This window comes from Lichenostomus cassidix, chromosome 4, assembly GCF_008360975.1.
Source record: "Lichenostomus cassidix isolate B80296 chromosome 4, HeHo_3.0, whole genome shotgun sequence".
In the NCBI taxonomy this organism is placed as follows: domain Eukaryota; kingdom Metazoa; phylum Chordata; class Aves; order Passeriformes; family Meliphagidae; genus Lichenostomus; species Lichenostomus cassidix.
The window spans coordinates 13,454,656-13,464,289 of NC_139484.1; the positions used below are offsets into that span (position 1 = coordinate 13,454,656).

Below are 9,634 nucleotides of genomic sequence, written 5' to 3' on the forward strand. Positions count from 1 at the left end.
CAATTGTAGTTGAGAAGTGATCAACTTGCAGTTACACAGCTCAACCCATATTTAGCAATGTGGCTGTGAATGAAACTTGGTGTAAAGTGCTGTTGATAGACAGGTAACAGGAGTTGAAAGCTTAAAGTCTCCCCAATGAACGTGTAAATATCACAGGTGTTTCCAGAAGAGTCAGTAAGTACAATATGATACAGCAGATTATAGTATAATTCTGATTCCCTCTTGCTGTTCAATTAATATTCAGAGATGGTCATATGAACACTAAGTTATTAATGCATTAATTACTGGCTACTTTATGTGAAGGAATCTTTCCCACTAGATGTTTAATTAATTATACTTGAGGGTTTGTTTGGATTTTTTTCAGTTTTTTTAATGTGTTCTTTATGTTTTAATATTTCATTGGTTCTGTCTTTTTGGATATCACCACTGATGAGCTCTCCTTTTCCACTTATTCCTCTTATATTCCAAGTCCCATGGCTTTTCATACAGCTTTCCAGATTCCTTCCTGGGGAAAAATGACCATCAGTGCAGAACTTCTCCTGCTTTTAAGTTTCCTTCTTTCCCACTTACTTTCTTTTCCTTTTTTTGTTGTTACTTTTTTCCACTTTTTTCCACTTTCTCATCTCACTTCTTGCCTCTTCCTAGCCATCTTTTAATGGCATAATCAAAAATACAGACTATCAGCCCCTGACTGTACCATGATTTCCTGATGCTTCTCCAAGATGAGGTGCACCTTGTGTCCCTCATTTACTTTCATTGCAGTGCTCATGTTTTCTCTCTCTCCCTTTCTTCAGTATTCATATAGGAAACGGACAGTTCCTTAAAACCTCATTTAAGAATGCAGTCATTGTATAATGAACACCAAATGTCTGAAATCATCAGTATAAAGAAACATTTGCAAATTACACTGATGCTGAAATGTGTTTTCACAAATGGGTTAATTTGTGAAAATTGTCAATACAAATAACAGTGAGTGACATTGTGGACAATTTATTGACAGAAAGAAGACCTGAAAATGTTAAGAATTATTCAAAAATACATTCTCCAGACTCCCTTTCCAGCTTGTGGTTTGCAAGCTATTTTATCTTTCTCCAAATCTTAAAAAATAGTAAGTAATCTGTAAGGATGTGTCTGCCACAGTTTAGAATTTGTGTCTGTTTTCTTGAGAGTTTTCAAAGGACTTTCTTCTGCCAAAGTAATGTTGAGTGGTTTAAAAGTAAAATATAGAGTTAAAGCATGTAAGAGTTAAAAAGAACCAAGGTTTCTCCTCTCTGTCCTCTGGATATCTTACACATAGTGCCATTTGACTTACCTGTAGTCATGTATTTATCTTCTTTAGTGCCCCTCTTACCTGGCCATTGAACTGACTGTTTAAGCACAAATTTGCCCTAATGACCTCCAGAATGTCCTACAGTACCTCCCCAAGCTCACTACAACCAACCCCTTTTTCACTCAGACAATTCCTCTAGTTTTTTTAAAGAACATGACAGTAATTCCCAATGTCAAATTCAGAACTCCTACTGAACCTATTTTAACTGTGGTTTTACTCTTTAGGAGTCTTTCCCTGAAATCACAGAATCACAGAATGGATCAGGTTGGAAGGGATCACAGTGGGCCATCTGGTCCAACCTCCCTGCCCAAGCAGGGTCATCCTAGAGCACATGGCACAGGATTGCATCCAGATGACTTCTGGATATCCCTAGAGAAGGAGAATCTCCAACTTCTCCAGTCAGTCTGTTCCAGTGCTCTGTTACCCTCACAGTAAAGCTCTTCCTCGTGTTCAGACAGAACTTTGTTTCTCTCCTGCCTCTCATCTATTGCTTGGTATCACCAAGAGGAGCCTGGCTCCATCCTCTTGGCACCCTCCCTTCAGACACTTACATATGCTGATAAGTAGTTAATTATTATTATAGATTGTGATGCCTTTGTGATAAAAAATATAAATAACCCATTAATAGTAGAGATAGACCTTTGAAATATTGATAGAGATTTTAATTTAACTTCACAAAAGTGAGAACTCCTAATGTAAATGTGTATTGGCATAAGTATTCATTACACATTGTTTCTTTAGGCACTTGTGGAAATGAAAGGTATACTTAGGTGTAAATTCTGAAGAACTGAGCCCTTAAGTGGTTTCATATATAAAGCCATTGTCAATTCTGTATTAATGTAATGTGTGTAATCCTTTTATTGTATCCACTCAGGAAATAATCTCAGCAGCTGATGAAGATGTTAGTTATGTAGTTGATTAGAGTACATGTACTTATAAAAGTGGGAGAATTTACACTCAGCTTAGAAATTTAAAATAAATTATATTGTGAGCAATGTTTTCAAAGCCCATAGGTACTGTATTTTGTAGACCAAATACATCTTGAGTGATGCAGAGAGTGTCTGCTTACAGGGCTGAGAGCTGTGTGTGTTTAGTAACTATATTTATATATGCCTCTATTTACTTATCCATAAAGATGTGAGTGTGTAGTAAGTTGGTATGTGCCATGAATTATGCATTTGTATTAAAAGATTGATAATTCAGTGGATGTACTCTCTGGAAAACTGTCTTTTTCCTGGGGTTACATCTGTGTAGACTGTGCCATGGGTGGTTGTTGATACTACCAGGTACTGTATTTTTCTATCAGTAACAGGTAGAGGAAAAGCTGTTTCCTGGGGTTTTTTTTGTGGTTTTTTTTTTTTTTTTCCAGAGCCCTAGTCAGGAAAATGGAGGTGTGATTAAAGACATATGCTTGAATGTGAAGAAGTTAATCTATAAAACTGGTTGCTAAAAATGAGGCTTGAATATGGCAAAATGGTATCAGCCAAAGCAGTGAAATATCTTTAAAGGGAGTGTTATTAAGGAAAATATATTCAAATAAATTAAAAACTCTCAGACAGTGCTATAGCTATCTGTGGCTGAGAAATACAAGAAAAAATGCTGTTTTCATTTGCCCAGGAAAAAGAATGTTTTTTTAACAGGAGTCTGAAGCAAAACATTAACTAAATATTCCTGAAGGTTATTTTCAGCTCTTACCTTTCGAGATTCAAAGACATAAGATTGTTTTATTTTTTCCTCTATTTTTTATTTAATATACACATTTTTCTTTATTGTAAATTCTTTTTGTCATAAGCATTTTGCCCACAGACGAATTGTTTTATAGCAGGAAATAAAGAATTCTAACAATATTTTAGTGTACAAGGGGGTTCAATTTCTTCAGAGAATTATTGCATTTAATATAATCAATGGCAAGAGCTAAGTAAACCTGACCCAAATACATGGTGATTTCCCATTGAATGCTGTTTCATATTGTGTGTCTGTAGTGGTTGGTCCTCTCTATGTTATGAAAATTATGCAGGCCAGGCACAGTGGCAGGGTCTGACTGTAGGTTTCTGCTGAATCCATAAACCAAAAAGAGATTCTTCTAGAAAGTCCTTTTTACTAATAGCCCCATAGCTCAAGCTGGGACCTTGAACAAAGAAAACCCTGGGCAATTATACCCTTGCAATCTGAATTTCCCACCCCTCATTCAAGAGTTCAGACCAGTAGTAATATAAGGCTTGGGTGCTTCCTCATTGAGTTCTTTCATTTTCCCTAAGTGGGCTGTTTCTTTTCTTAAGTCTCAGGGTGTAGCTGCTGCTGAGTGGTTTCTGTGGCTGGAACTTTTACTTCACTTGGTTCAACAGATCTAGGTGAAGGTTCCCAGCCTGCAGACTAAGGCTTCAGCAAACATAGCTGCTAACACTAAGGCTAAACAAGTTGTATATAGGTAGAACACCAAATTGCACAGCAGGTGAATGTAGAAATGGAACTAGATATTCACAGGGCAGGGTGGATCAGAGGACTAGTAATGTAATCCAGGTCTTTCTGCCCCCAGGTCACTGGGTCGTGTCTGTCTCAGGTTGGTAGTGACTAAAATTCATTGCTATCTAAAGCTTGGTCAGTGACCTATGTAAAATGAGTTGCTGCTCTTAGTCAGCTTCCTATTGGAAAGGTGTTTGTATCACAAGAAATACCGTACCTGGCATCTCTCCTGATTGATAACCCTTTTATGGGGCCAAGCACTCCATTGTCAGAGAGATGAGGCTTTGTTCCTAGCATGCTCTAAAGGTTCCTTGTTTCTCCTTAATACTGGAGGTGTTTCCATTTCACAGCAAATAAAGAAACCCCTGGATTTAGTGTTTCAGTGTCGTGTCTGACCCCAGTGCTATTACTGTCTCAGCTACTTGAATATTAGAGAAAAATGTGAATGTGCACTTACAGCCTTTAATTCCTTAGGGAGGAAATTCCTTATGGAGGTAGGAAGATGCTTAGGGCCTAATCCTGCAGTACTTTGCCACTTCATATTTTCCACATCCTTTGCACTCCTTCGGAATCCTCCAACGGCTACACAAATCTTCTTCTCACTTTCTTCGTGTTTTCTCATATTTTCTTCAGAAACATTTACCATTTTGAGTATTCTCCTAAAGCTTCTTTAGTGGGAGCCCTTTCCTATTCTTCTTCCTCTTTCTCTTCCCAGCTGCAAAATTTTAGGGTGATTTACTGAAGCCATTTATAGCTGAATTTCATATTCCCACGTTCAATTACAGCAATGTTCATAGAGAAACAGCCAGGGTAGGGAAAAGCTGAGAAACTGCATGGACGCAGCAAGGACCACTGGAATACTCAGGTCTGAGTTTCACAGGCAAGGCTGGATATGGGAGGACTGTGGGAGGCTTTAAGCATGCTGCAAAAGCAGTGGACTTTTCTCTGCTGGGTAGGAAAGTATTACACACGATTTTTTACTATTCCCCAGAATTTTGCCAGCAGACTATATTTGCATTCAGGGGGAAAATCACCCTGAGGCTAGCACCTTTCTGGAAGGTAGGTTACAGTGTTTGTGGTAAAGTGCTATTTTTTCTGTCTCTTTTTGACTTTTCCTTTGAGAAAACTATGATGCCTCTTTATCATTCACTCTAGCCCATGTCCACCAAGTCATGCCTGAAGCATCACCTCTAGGGTTCAGGGTTTTCAAAGAGGATCTCTGTGATAGGGTAGTGAATACTTATTTAGGTACATAAATAAATAGTATTTGAATTTCAGAAATACCAAGCTTCTGCATTTCCCAGCACTGTTTAAAAACTGACTATTTAAAATCCAGAGCATCAGAGTAAGTAAGTAATAACTATAGTGAGAAATTTTTAATGTTTCTCCTTACAGAAGCATTGGGAATGTGTGTATGAAATGGTTATATATGTTCCCTTCTGCACAGCAGTTTGCCAAGAAATGATAAAATCAAAATTATTGTAGAGTTTTCTATTGTGTGTGCCACATCCCAATCCATCTGCTGTATTTATAACATGGACTTTTACATTTGTATATTGGCAGCTCATTGTTCAATGACAACAGCCTCAAGAGAACATGTAATGTTAATTTACAGAATCTTGATGCCACTCAGAGCAAGAGCAAGTTTTTTTTTCAAAAGAATGAGGCAGTCTGTCATGATCCTCTCTGTCTCTACTGTGAGTACTACTATATTACTACAAACTGTAGAATTTCAAAATAGATTATTGTGTTCACTGGCATGCTGTCCAAAAATAGAAATATAGTCACTCTGATTTCAGTTGTCTGACTAGGCAGTGAATGCCTTTATTCTGCATGGTGCAGAAGCAAGTAATGTTCTCACAATTTTCCACCTGTGTTTTCATATCTGCACACAGAAGGGATGATATTTGGTTAAATACATTTTAGAATTGTTTTCAAATCAGAATTCTTGGCTTTTACATAAAAAATCGTAGTTGTTACAGAGATGGGTAAAAACATCTATTTAATATCAGATAAGTATTTTCTTTCTGTGGATGTATGTTAGAGCTGAAAAGTAATATACAAATAAAATAGAGAAGACAGGCATCTCCATGTTGACTTTAATACTTGCTTCCAAAACAATAAATATTTCTCTTAGAATTGTGTTATGCAGGATACTCTTAAGTTCCTTGAACTGTTTTAGACTTCTGTTCTATTAGAATCCTGTTAGAAGGTTTTGTACACTTTTTTTTTTTTTTTTGGTGAAAGGTTTGTATATATTGATACTGGTTATGTCTCTTCTCCACTCATATTAATTGAAAATATTTCCATACCAATTTACAAACTTTTTTTCTTATTTAAGGTAGCATGATTATGCCATCCTGTCTTTATTATTGGTAAAAATCCCTATTGCATTCTAACTAAGAGAAGATTTGAGTTGCTCCTGTAGTTTTTAACCTAATGTTTGCAAATTTCAGTGGTTATGAGATACATTCAGCATCATTGGCCTGTCAGCTGAACCTCAGATTGATGTCACTTATTTTCCTGGCACCAAACTTATGCCACTCTGCATGTTGAGGAACCACAAGGAAACACAGTGAGCACTTAATATTTGTTAAAGGATGTTAAATGGGGTGTGAACTGGAAAGGATGACTTGGAATTTAAGGTTCTGAATATAAAGGTTGTTAAAACATGCAAATGAACCAATTAACCTTTAACCTTTTAAACCACCATAGAGATTTTGTTTTGAATTTCTTCTTTGAATTTTCAGTGTCGCTTCAGCAGTAGTAGTTCTTCTCAAAACTGCTGACTACACACATGTTCAAATTAACATCTCTATTTTGTGGTCTGCCAGGTACATTCTGCTAATTTTGGGGTGGCTAGTAATTGCAAAGGAAGATGTACAGCCAAGCCCGATATATAGAGATCTTGATATGGTTCACTAATTACCTAGAGTAGCTGGGTAAATCTCTTGGATGCAATTTGACATTAAAGAATTTTCTTTATAATGCACTAGAGAGGATTTGAAATAATTTCTTCACTTTAGGTTAAGTTATATTTAGCAAATAATTTTCTTTTTTCACACAGAATTTAATCCAGCATTAGTACATTACTGGCATAGACAAGCTTAAAGCTCCTTCCAAAGGAGAAAGTCCTTTCACGGTGATCTTCCCCAGTGGTTCAAAATAGCTTTTCTTATAATTTCCTGATAAAGGAAGACTGCTCTTGCAAGAATTTGTCTCTGAAACGTTCTCCTTCCTAGCAGACATCTGTTCTTCCTTACTGGGTGCCACACTCCTCTCTTCTCACAGTACAAACAGAAGAACAAGCATGGGATTTTTCTTGTGATTCTTTTCCATGTAACCAAGAAATTGCATAACTTTAGAATTCTGCACCATGTGGAAGCATTTGCTCTCTTTCTTCAGTATGGGGAATCAATTTACAACCAGACTGACCCAACAGAGCTGAAAGGTCTGTCACAGACATGGAAAAAATAAAGGACCACCTCTATTGTCCTTTCCGTGTTGAAATCTCTGCAAATTTTAAGCAGAGGAAACACTTCCTTTGTCCCTTCCTTCTGAGGGTGTTCCAGCACCCTGAGAGCCTTTGGGAGGTACTTGCATCTTCGAGAGCAGAATCACAGAAGTGTGGAATGGTTTGGGTTGGGAGGGACCTTAACCATCATCTAGTTCCAACCCCCCTGCCATGGGCAGGGATGCAATTCCCTGCATCAGGTTGGTCAGAGCTCCCTCTAACCTGGACTTGCACAGCTCCAGGCATGGGGAATAATGAATACAGCAGAATGAGGTACAGAGTTTCCCATATCTGGTTCTGTAGTTTATTCAGCCACCCCCTGTTCACCTTTCATTGGAATGATGTTGGTAACCACACTCTTAAGTAGGTTTTACTCTGCTAAATAATGACATCTCCCATCCCCCTGGTGAATCCAGCAACTCTCACATGTTCTGTTCCCCCACACCACCAAGAAGAGCCCCCAGCCAGCTGAGGGAGCTCCTGCTGTTGTGGGAAGCAGGGCCTACAGCACTATGGTTGGAAGGTGAGACTTCCTTCCTATTAGAAACAGGTTTATCCCTGGTGACAAATACAGCCCTGGTGAAGGAAGGGTATTTCCAAAGAGATCCATGGGCATCATCTTTCTGAACCAGGCAAACGGCAAACCTAGACACAGGGGAGGATAGTGTAGTCATTACTTACCACTAATAATCTTTTTCACTGTGTTTCCTAAAGAAAGTAGAAAGAGTAAAAAAATTATTGATTTTGTTGGTGGATACCGACAGGGACAGCCTGTGCTATTGTAAAATGCCAAATAATGGCATGGTTTTGCTCCCCTCTTTACTTTCGTCAGAGTTTCCCTTGTGTTTTACAAAATACAGCATTATGTTACTGTACCAGGAAAAAAAATGCATCAGGCTTTAGATGGGTTGCATTTATGCAATCCTCAGGATACTGGCAGTTCAAATATTGGAATTTAAATAATTAAAAATAAGCAAACAAACCACAATAATTTGGAAATCCAAGCAGTGTCTTTTCAGGATGTATTATCTCACATAATTTCCAAATGGTATTTCTGTAATAAGAGAGTTCTCAGATTGCCAAAGCTCCATTACACATATCTCTGACTCTTGTCATACTAACTATTTACACTGAAAACTATATCCCACACCTAGTAAAAATAATAGCGAATATTTTTCATGGAATACGCTGAGGTCAATATATCGACCTACATAATATAGCTTGCAGCAATGTAGCTAGAGTAGCTTTTCACCATCTTTATCATCACTGGTGCCACTCTTTAGAAGTGCTCGAGATATTTGCATGAACAATTGAAAAGTAGAAGAAAAAAGCTTAACCACCTAACCATGAAAACAAAAGCCCCTGAGTCTTCTGGAATGAGGCACCCACAAGACAGATGGTAAGCTCTAAAATGCTGTTGTTCCATAACTTTTCATATTGATATTTGATGTGGAATATAGCTAAGATAAAAAAAGGGAACCTTTAATAAGTAAGAACTTTTGAAAATGGAAAAAATATTTTTCAATTCTGACTACTGATTTTGAGAGCAGATGTAAAATTTATTTTCTGTATGTGCTGAATAGATGTAAGCTACAAGTCTTAGCAATACACTGAAAGCTAACTTCCAATTAAAAAGCATTCTGCAATGTGTCATTGCATTGTTCAGCAATAAAATGTCTTAAATTCACTATAGTCATTGGTGACTTCTTTTTATTGCAACCTAATAAGGTCAGTGCTTAGCTACTATGGCTCTTCCTACTACAAAATCATTCTCAACAATCACAGCTCTGCAAAATTCATAGCACAAAAATATTTGTAAAGTCAATTTAATCAGCACACTCAAATTGGGTACAAAGATCTGCAGCCGTGAAAACATGTTTTGAAACATTTTTGAGAACAGAACACTGATGAAAACCACTGATCTTTTGTTTCTAAAAGAAAAAACAAATCTGTATGAAGATCAGTGCAGGTAATTTCTAAGGTATTTATAAGTTAATTAAATAACACCCAGCACAGCACAGCTCTTAGGTGAAAAGTATTCTAGTCAGGCATTGGTTTGGAATAGCTCATTTTGGGTTTGTCCTGCTTCACTAATCTGGAACATGTTTCTTTGAAGTTCTGAGCATACCTGACTCGATTGTAAAGGCTTCTGTTATTTTAAGCCCAAAAAAATAAAAGGAATTAATAACTCCTTATACAATTTAAATATCTGAGATATTTCTTCTGTTTTTGCTTCCTGAAAAGCGTCTTTACTTGTAATACTCAAAACAAGCTGCTGGTGTGTTTGCTGTCACTGACAGTCCTTGTTCTTTCTTCAGTAACTGTGT

General features: G+C 37.3%; 1 long non-coding RNA gene across 1 annotated transcript in view; it reads left to right on the forward strand.

Annotated features, from left to right (window-relative positions):
- Positions 1-2,352, forward strand: part of LOC146437920 (uncharacterized) — a 185,904-nt gene extending 183,552 nt beyond the window's left edge. The window contains exon 4 of the long non-coding RNA XR_014851993.1: positions 1,555-2,352. This is a non-coding gene — a long non-coding RNA (uncharacterized LOC146437920). The remainder of the gene's footprint in view (positions 1-1,554) is intronic.
- Positions 2,353-9,634: the final 7,282 nt, after the last annotated feature.